Source organism: Artemia franciscana, chromosome 6 (assembly GCF_032884065.1).
Source record: "Artemia franciscana chromosome 6, ASM3288406v1, whole genome shotgun sequence".
Taxonomy (NCBI): Eukaryota; Metazoa; Arthropoda; class Branchiopoda; order Anostraca; family Artemiidae; genus Artemia; species Artemia franciscana.
The window spans coordinates 38,035,442-38,044,037 of record NC_088868.1 but is presented as its reverse complement, the minus strand read 5'-3'; positions in this window follow the sequence as shown (position 1 = coordinate 38,044,037).

Here is an 8,596-nt window from a genome sequence, read left to right as displayed (position 1 = left end):
GGAAAGCATTTTTTAAGATTACCGTGGTTGTTATGTTTAGAAAACCTAAGGTGCAGGGAGGAACCTTCAGGGACCTTCTCAGCCCTTAGGATTTCCTTTTTAAAACATTCAGGAGCTTGTTTACTTCAGGATTTCTAAGATTGCTGAGTCATAGTTTCTTTTTGAAAACCTACGAGGCTTCTTTTCTTCGGGGTTTCTTTTGAAACCAATCAGGGGGATCCCTCTCACCCAAGCAAGGACATGGTCCTTCCCGATCTATCGAATATAAATCCAATTTTATGAAAATTGGATTTTTATAGCTTCCCCCCCCCCACCAAGTCTGAGCTATTATAATTCTATATATTTGATAAACATCTAAAACCCAGCTGCTCGTAAAAAAATTTACGACTGATAAAATACTCTTGTTTTCTTGCTAAAATTCATTAAAACCACTTTCAAGCACATTGGTTAAAAAAAAACATAAGGTGTGTTAGACCGTAAAAGCTCTAAATTACCTATTTTCTATCGAACAGTTGCTGTTATGCTGGTAATCCCCTCTTTCTTTTCCCCCTCTAGTTTAACCAACTATAACTCTTTAAATTGATTTAACAGCTATCCTCCCCTAAAAAAGTTTTATTGCTGATAGTATAATCGTATTTTCTCGCAAATTTATTAAAACCACTTTTAAGCAGATTGGTGAAAAAGGCATAAGGTGTGTTAAATCCTGTATGGTGTAAACCCAAATTTTCTACTGGACAGCTGCTGTTCTGATAATTGCATAAGAGGGTACTTACCAGCCGGCAAATTTGGATGTTTTGAAATTACATTTGAATCCCAAATTCGGGTGTTAGGGTGTTATTCTACTAGACAGCTGCTGTTCTGATAATTGCATGAAAGGGTACTTACCAGTTGGCAAATTTGAATGTTCTTATATTACATGTGAATCACAAAGTGGGGTGTTGGGGTGTTGTTCTTTTGGACAGCTGCTGTTCTGATAATTGCATGAAAGGGTGCTTACCAGCTGGCAAATTCGGATGTTCTGATATTGCATGTGAATCGCAAATTGGGGTGTCTGGGTTTTGTTCTACTGGACAGCTGCTCTTCTGATAATTGCATGAAAGGGTACTTACCAGCCGGCAAATTCGGATGTTCTGATATTGCATGTGAATCGCAAATTGGGGTGTCTGGGTTTTGTTCTACTGTACAGCTGCTCTTCTGATAATTGCATGAAAGGGTACTTAGCAGCCGGCAAATTTGGATGTTCTGATATTGCATGTGAATCGTAAATTGGGGTGTCTGGGTGTTGTTCTATTGGACAGCTGCTGTTCTGATAATTGCATGAAAGGGTACTTACCAGCCGGCAAATTCGGATGTTCTGATATTGCATGTGGATCGCAATTTGGGGTGTCTGGGTTTTGTTCTACTGGACAGCTGCTCTTCTGATAATTGCAGGAAAGGGTGCTTACCAGCCGGCAAATTCGGATGTTCTGATATTACATTTGAATCAAAAAGTGGGGTGTTGGGGTGTTGCTTTACTGGAGAGCTGCTGTACTGATAAGTGTATGAAAGGGTAAATACCAACCGGCAAATTTGTATGTTCTGATATTACATGTGAATCACAAAGTGGGGTGTTGGGGTGTTGTTCTATTGGAAAGCTGCTGTTCTGATAAGTGCATGAAAGGGTAAATACCAGCCGGCAAATTTGGATGTTCTGATATTACATATGAATCGCAAATTGGGGTGTCGGGGTGTTGTTCTACTGGACAGCTGCTCTTCTGATAATTGCATGTAAGGGTACTTACCAGCCGGCAAATTTGGATGTTCTGATATTACATGTGAATCACAAACTGGAGTGTTACGGTCAAACATTATCCATATTTTTAGAACAAAACGCTTACAAAAATGTATTTTATCAATGAAAGGAGTAGATTTATTATACTAAAAATTGCAAACAAGCGTCGTTTCTGACAATAATATCGAATTATCAGAGAGCCCCCCTCCTCTGCTAGTTGTAACCCTAGGTAACAGAGAAAAAGTTTAATCATTCTGTAGCTTTTTCCCCTTAGCATATTCTATAATACATATTTCACATAAAATTCTACTTTAGCTGTCTTGAAAAAGGGACTCAACATAGTTGCCCTTAGAAGCTATTTATAAAAGAAGCTACTTATAAGAAGATATTTATAAAGCTTATATATTGACCTGAGAAGCTATTTTGAGACGCGTACCAAACATATTTTATCACCATTTAAATAAGTACTATATTTCTCTGAATAATGGCAAATTTTTAAAGCTTTTTGAAAAACTAGTTGCAAGACAATTTAAACTGAAGAGGGGGGAGGGTTTCTGACAATGATAAACAGGGGTTTAGATATCAACGTTGTATAAAACATTGTAGGAAGAATAAAAGCAAAAATTTAATATAGGAATAAAAAATACTTTGGTAGATTGAATTCTTTACTTTTTCTTCAGAAAAGTTTTACCCTCAAAGGTCAAGAAAACAAATGTTTATTCATCTTAAATTTAAGTGGAAACGTGGTTGAAATTAGATTCAAGTTATCTGGAAAGAACAAACAATTTTATTACAAGAGTTTTAATGATATTCTTAAGGCCATGAGCATGAGCGCTACTAGAAAACAACGAACGATAGATGTGTAAGGAATATTTTCTTTAGTAAAACCACAAAGAAAATTAAAATATTTGTGATCTATGGTATTCGCTAATTAAAAATTTTCTGTTCCCTTATTAAGGTTAAGAAAGTTTAAATTCCTCATAAAGCAAAGGGTTAGACATCGAATTTTCAAATCAGTGCATCTATTTTTTGGTCCTGTTAAGGTGGGTAGGGGAACGATGAAGTTGTTTCTGAAAACTAAAATCTACGCTTCTTAAATGCACATGAGTTTCTATGAAAAAAAGATGCATTTTAACAGTGTAAGAATCTTCTTATAAAAACGAATTTCCAAAAGATGTATTTTTCACAACATGGAAAACATAAACTTAATTTATTTATAGAAGATTTTGACCAACACCCCCCCCCACCAACAAAGAAAGCAAGGGAAGGAGCTGCAACAACCATCGCACTGCAAAGTCTTGAGACAGTCCCCTTCCAAGCAAAGTGAAGATTCGAGATCTTCTGCTCCCAACAAGGCCCTGGCAGTAAATTATAGGACCTTTAAGACTTGTGCTTCCCATACAAGGTGAGAATGCGGCCCTTCAGCCTTCCAGTATGAGATGAATTCCATGCAAGATGTTGATTTTAATGTAAGTGTAAATTATTTAATGTTCTTTCACAAACCTTATTTATTTCCAATAAATAACTTAACGTTTATTCCTTTTAGTTTACTATAGCAACCTTTTCACCTTAGTTTTAGCTATTAGTGGTTTTTTGAAAAGGTGTTTTTAAGGTCTTACTTTGAAAACCTGGTGTTTTACTATTGCCTCTAAGAAGGAAATTGGGGTGTATTAATCCCAAGCTCAAAAATGAGGTAAAATATCAATTATCACACTTTGAGGAAACACCTTAGGGAAATGTAAGTTTTTACCATGATTTACTGGGAAAAACTAAATTTTTATGCGAGATAATTTTGTCAGACTATTAGATTTTTGAGAATCCAAGACTAGCTTAAGTTTTACAGAAACTCCCATTGTTCAATGGTGCTATTGGGTCCCCTAGTCCTAAAGGAAATAGACTTTTCGCCATGTTTTTAGCTATTAGTATTGTTTTGAAAATAAGCTCACTGGTCCATTAGTTCTGCAGGAGATTTGAAAGTCCTTGGATTTATTTTTCTCACAGCTTAAAATCATAAATACTTCAAAGGGAAATTTATTCTTTTATTCTTTTTCCGGGCCGACAATGATGATCATGTATGGATTTACCAACTACTCATCGATTTCTATCCTGAAGCTGCAATGGACACCAACACTCCCTAAGTAAATTTTAAGATTCGCCTATAATACCTGAAACTATAATATGGTAGTTTCCAATATTAAAGTTTATACTTCGTAGTGCAGTAAGCAATGGACCCGAAGGTTCAATGTATAGCTATTAAATTTATAACTGGTAGCGTGGTCTCAATAATTTGGAAGGGTCTGTTTGGAGGCCTATGTATGGTCATTAAATTTCTAATGGGTAGTATGGTCTCAATACGCCCGAATGGTCCATTTGGGGCAAATATGTTCTTTACATGCTAGTAAGATCATTCTAGCTCTGAGCGCTTACTCTTAACTATAATACAAATTCTTTCTCATAGTGAAGTGTTTTAATGAGCTAATAAGCTCTTATTATTTTCTTCGCTCACAAACCGACATTACCATCCGAACCCCACGACAGTGCATATACGCCCCCAGGAAATAGTGAACGGGAGAGAATTATAGTTTTGGAGTGAGCCCTATTAGTCTACCTCCCCCCCCCCAATTTTGATTTAGATTGTATAACGATGGGTATCTGCCTCGACAGTGACTTTTTAGACATTAGTGTAGGTGGCAGCAAGCAAGGTCGAGAGGGTTAAGGAAGAACAGGCACTTGCCCCTCACAGTGATATGGGAGAACAAGAGCAAAGTGTTGCCGCCTCACCCCCTGTTTTACCTAAATTTTATTTAGCCGATAGCGTTTAGGGCAACATTTATATTTTTAGAGGTGAGTTCGAAGACCCTATCAGCTTCCTTACAAGTGGTAGTATTCATAAGGATTCCGTAGAAATATCACACTCCTATATCAGCAAGATTCGAACACCCCTTGAAAAACACATTCAGGAGGCGGGAGGGCGAGCCAATATAAAAGCAACCATCGCACTAAAGCTTATTGTACGTGGAAAGACGATTAATGTATTCGCATTAGCTGCAAACGAAAATAGGGATACTTCACCCAGACTTAAATAATTTCGAGGATGTTTCTATCGGATTGGGTGTGAAATATTTTTAATAGAGTATAGAATCATAATGAAAATGTGAGCGGGTCAATAATTTTGTTTCTTGAAAATTTTATCTAATTGTAAGAAAGTTTATAAAATGATTCGTTTTAAAAGGAGAGAGAGGAAGAGAGGTATAAAATATAAAACAGAACTATAGGGCTTCAATCGTGTACATCACTTCTCTTTTGTAACATTTTGTAACACTTAAGGGGATATACATTTTTTACAGTGCTAACGAATATTGAAAAATTGGGGTATCAGTGTCAAACAGTTCGTGGTAACGAACTGTAGTAAGGAGCGACCCGGCTCAATAGTAACCAAAACTCTAAAAAATGGAATTTTGATACCAATAGCTACATCAAAAGAATCGCATTTTAATGCTGGTTTTAAATATATAAGTTTCATCAAGTTTAGTCTTACCCATCAAAAGTTACGAGCCTGAGGAAATTTACGTTATTTTAGGAAATAGGGGGAAACGCCCCCTAAAAGTCATAGAATCTTAACGAAAATCACACCATCAGATTCAGCGTATCAGAGAACCCTACTGTAGAAGTTTCGAGCTCCTATCTACAAAAATGTGGAATTTTGCATTTTTTGCCAGAAGGCAGATCACGGATGCGTGTTTATTTGTTTTTTTGTTTTTTTTTTCCCAGGGGTGATCGTATCGACCCAGTTGTCCTAGAATGTTGCGAGAGGGCTCATTCTAACGGAAATGAAAAGTTCTAGTGCCCTTTTTAAGTGACCAAAAAAATGGAGGGCACCTAGGCCCCCTCCCACGCTAATTATTTTCCCAAAGTCAACGGATCAAAATTCTGAGATAGCCATTTTATTCAGCGTAGTCGAAAAACCTTATAACTATGTCTTTGGGGACGACTCACTCCCCCACAGTCCCCGTGGGAGGGGCAACAAGTTACAAACTTTGACCTGTGCTTACATATAGTAATGGTTATTGGGAACTATACAGGCGTTTTCAGGAGGATTTTTTGGTTTGGGGGAGGGGTTGAGAAGAGGGGAATATGCTGGAGGAACTTTCCTTCGAGAATTTGTAATGGGAGAACAAAATTTCCATGAAGGGAGAGCAGGATTTACTAGCATTATTTAAAAAAAACAATTAAAAAATAAAAGTGAAAAAGCTTTTTCAGCTGGAAGTAAGGAACAGCAATAAAACTTAAAACAAACAGAAATTATTACCCATATGAGGGGCTCACCTGCTTCTAATACCTCGCTCTTTACGCTAAAGTATTTTCGGTAATTTCAACTACTTATTCTACGGCTTTTGTGATTCAGGGGGTCATTCTTAATGAATTCGGATAAAATTTAAGCTTTAGTGTAAAGAGCGAGGTACTGACGATGGGGCGAATCCCCTCATATATGTAATAAAAACATGAGAATACAAAAGTTCTTTACGTAAGCTAATTTATAGGTTACTTAAATCTTTTACCAATAAAAAGATTCGTAAAAAATTAAAAGTTCTAGTTGCCTTTTTAATTAACCAAAAAATCGGGGGGCAACTAGGCTTCGTCCCCCGCTCTTTTTTTCTCAAAATCATTCGATCAAAATTATGAGAAAGCCATTGATCCAAAAAAAAAATGCCAATTTCGTTTTGATTATTCCTCTGCGGAGAGCCAAAATCAAAACATGCATTGATTCAAAAACGTTCAGAAATTAAATAAAAAAAACAAGTTTTTTCAACTGAAAGTAAGGAGTGACATTAAAACTTAAAACGCACAGAAATTACTTCGTATATGAAAGAGGCTGCTTCCTCATCAACGCCCCGCTCTTTACGCTAAAGTTTTTTACTGTTTTAGAAAGAAGAATTGAGAGAAAGAGTCAAACTTTAGCGTAAAGAGCGGGGCGTTGATGAGGAAGCAGCCTCTTTCATATACGAAGTAATTTCTGTGCGTTTTAAGTTTTGATGTCACTCCTTACTTTCAGTTGAAAAAACTTGTTTTTTTTATTTAATTATAATACGATACAGAGTGTGAAGAGGGGAAACTTAAAGATAAAAGGGAGTAACATATTCAGTAAGGGCTCTCTCCATTGAATCAGTGAAACACTTATTATGGCTTTTCTATAGGCTTGTCAAAGACCCTGATGCAATTGGACATTTTTTCCAATCACAAATATTAGTCAGGCTCTAAGTGAGGGTAAAGGGAACAAAGGGGGTACTTGCTACTATTTTCCAATGTGTCTTTCAAGGTTTTGCAGTTTATTAAAGCTAAAGCATCACTTGCAGAGCGATAAGGTGACACTAGACATCGTGGCCAGACTCAGGAACGATCATTCAAACCCGAATCGTGTTTAAGAACACAAAGTCATTGCAATCTCCTTTGCCAACAGGCAAAGAAACTCGAGTAATACCATGCAAATGGTATAGGTAATTAAGGTATTGGATGGGGAAGATTGTGTAGAAGCAGCTTTGGTTGCACTAATTAAAGCAGCTACTAAGTCAATCTCATGGCTACGCACCATAAATTATCCAATGACTCTATCACCAGAACACTAGTAGGCCATTAAAAATAAAGATATGTGATGGGTTTGTAAGCAGAAATTTGCTGTGGGTATTAGGGATAGGAAAGTCCACGATCACGTTCATTTAAGTACTCCTATTTTATCGGGGGGGGAGTAACTTTCCAGGGTGGCGCACCAATCACGTAATGTAAATATTAGGCTCCAATACTTTCTACTGGTTTACATGCACAATTCCAACCATGACTTGAAATCCATATTACCAGCGTTGGCACGTTTATAGAAAAGTGAAGTTTTAGATGGCGCATGGGTAGATGGGTCTTTTTCTTATAAAATAATACCCAAATCGTCTGAGAAGCTTCTGCTCTTAGAAGTAAAATGGAAAATGATTGAAAATAGAAACACATAATAAATAGAATCTATTCTTAGACTCTTACAGTTTCTTCCCCAAATCATTAACCCAATCTATTCAAGTACAACAAAGTGATTACTTGAATAGTTCACTCCTCCTAAAACAGCACTTTCCAGGTGATGAAATGTATAACTCATTAACTTGTAAGGGCATATACCTGTATTAGTACTACAACTCCGTCTTGAGGCAACATGAGGAGAAATCACTGCTCATCGAAGTGTTCTTCGAGTCACTTCCCGATTGTCAATGCACCACTGCCAATTATGAGTTTGCTAAGAAAGTTTAGGCTAAGCAAGGGTGTAAAAATGGGGAGGAATATAGGAAAATGTACCTCGCAAGTGATATATTGACGCTGTTGGAAGTTGTCTGTAAAAACATGGATAAAGTTTAGGAGGAATTTGGTTTGAATTTGGTGTACTTTTTCAATTCCTCATTCGGTGATGGATTTCATATTGAAAATCAGTGACCCAAAATAGGTCTGATCACCGATGTGGATCAGCACTTATTTGTAGAGAGATTCATGTAGGAGGGCATTTTTTTAACAGGGGTCGTATCCTGGAAAATCTATTAAAATAATTAAGAAACAACCTAAAAGCTTTGTCCGGAGAGGCTTAGCGGATGTGACGGTTTGGGCTAAACATCAGGCCGTTGGGAAGACCCCTTGCCAAAAATAATGGGGATGTAAACAAAGCTACATAAATGATTAGAAATCACTTGTACCTGCTAAAAGTTTATTAAAATGATTGCAACGCAAATAGTTAACAATGTAATATTTCCGCCTGTACACCATAATTCTGCAAAATAAATTTCTCTCGCTTTAAAAATC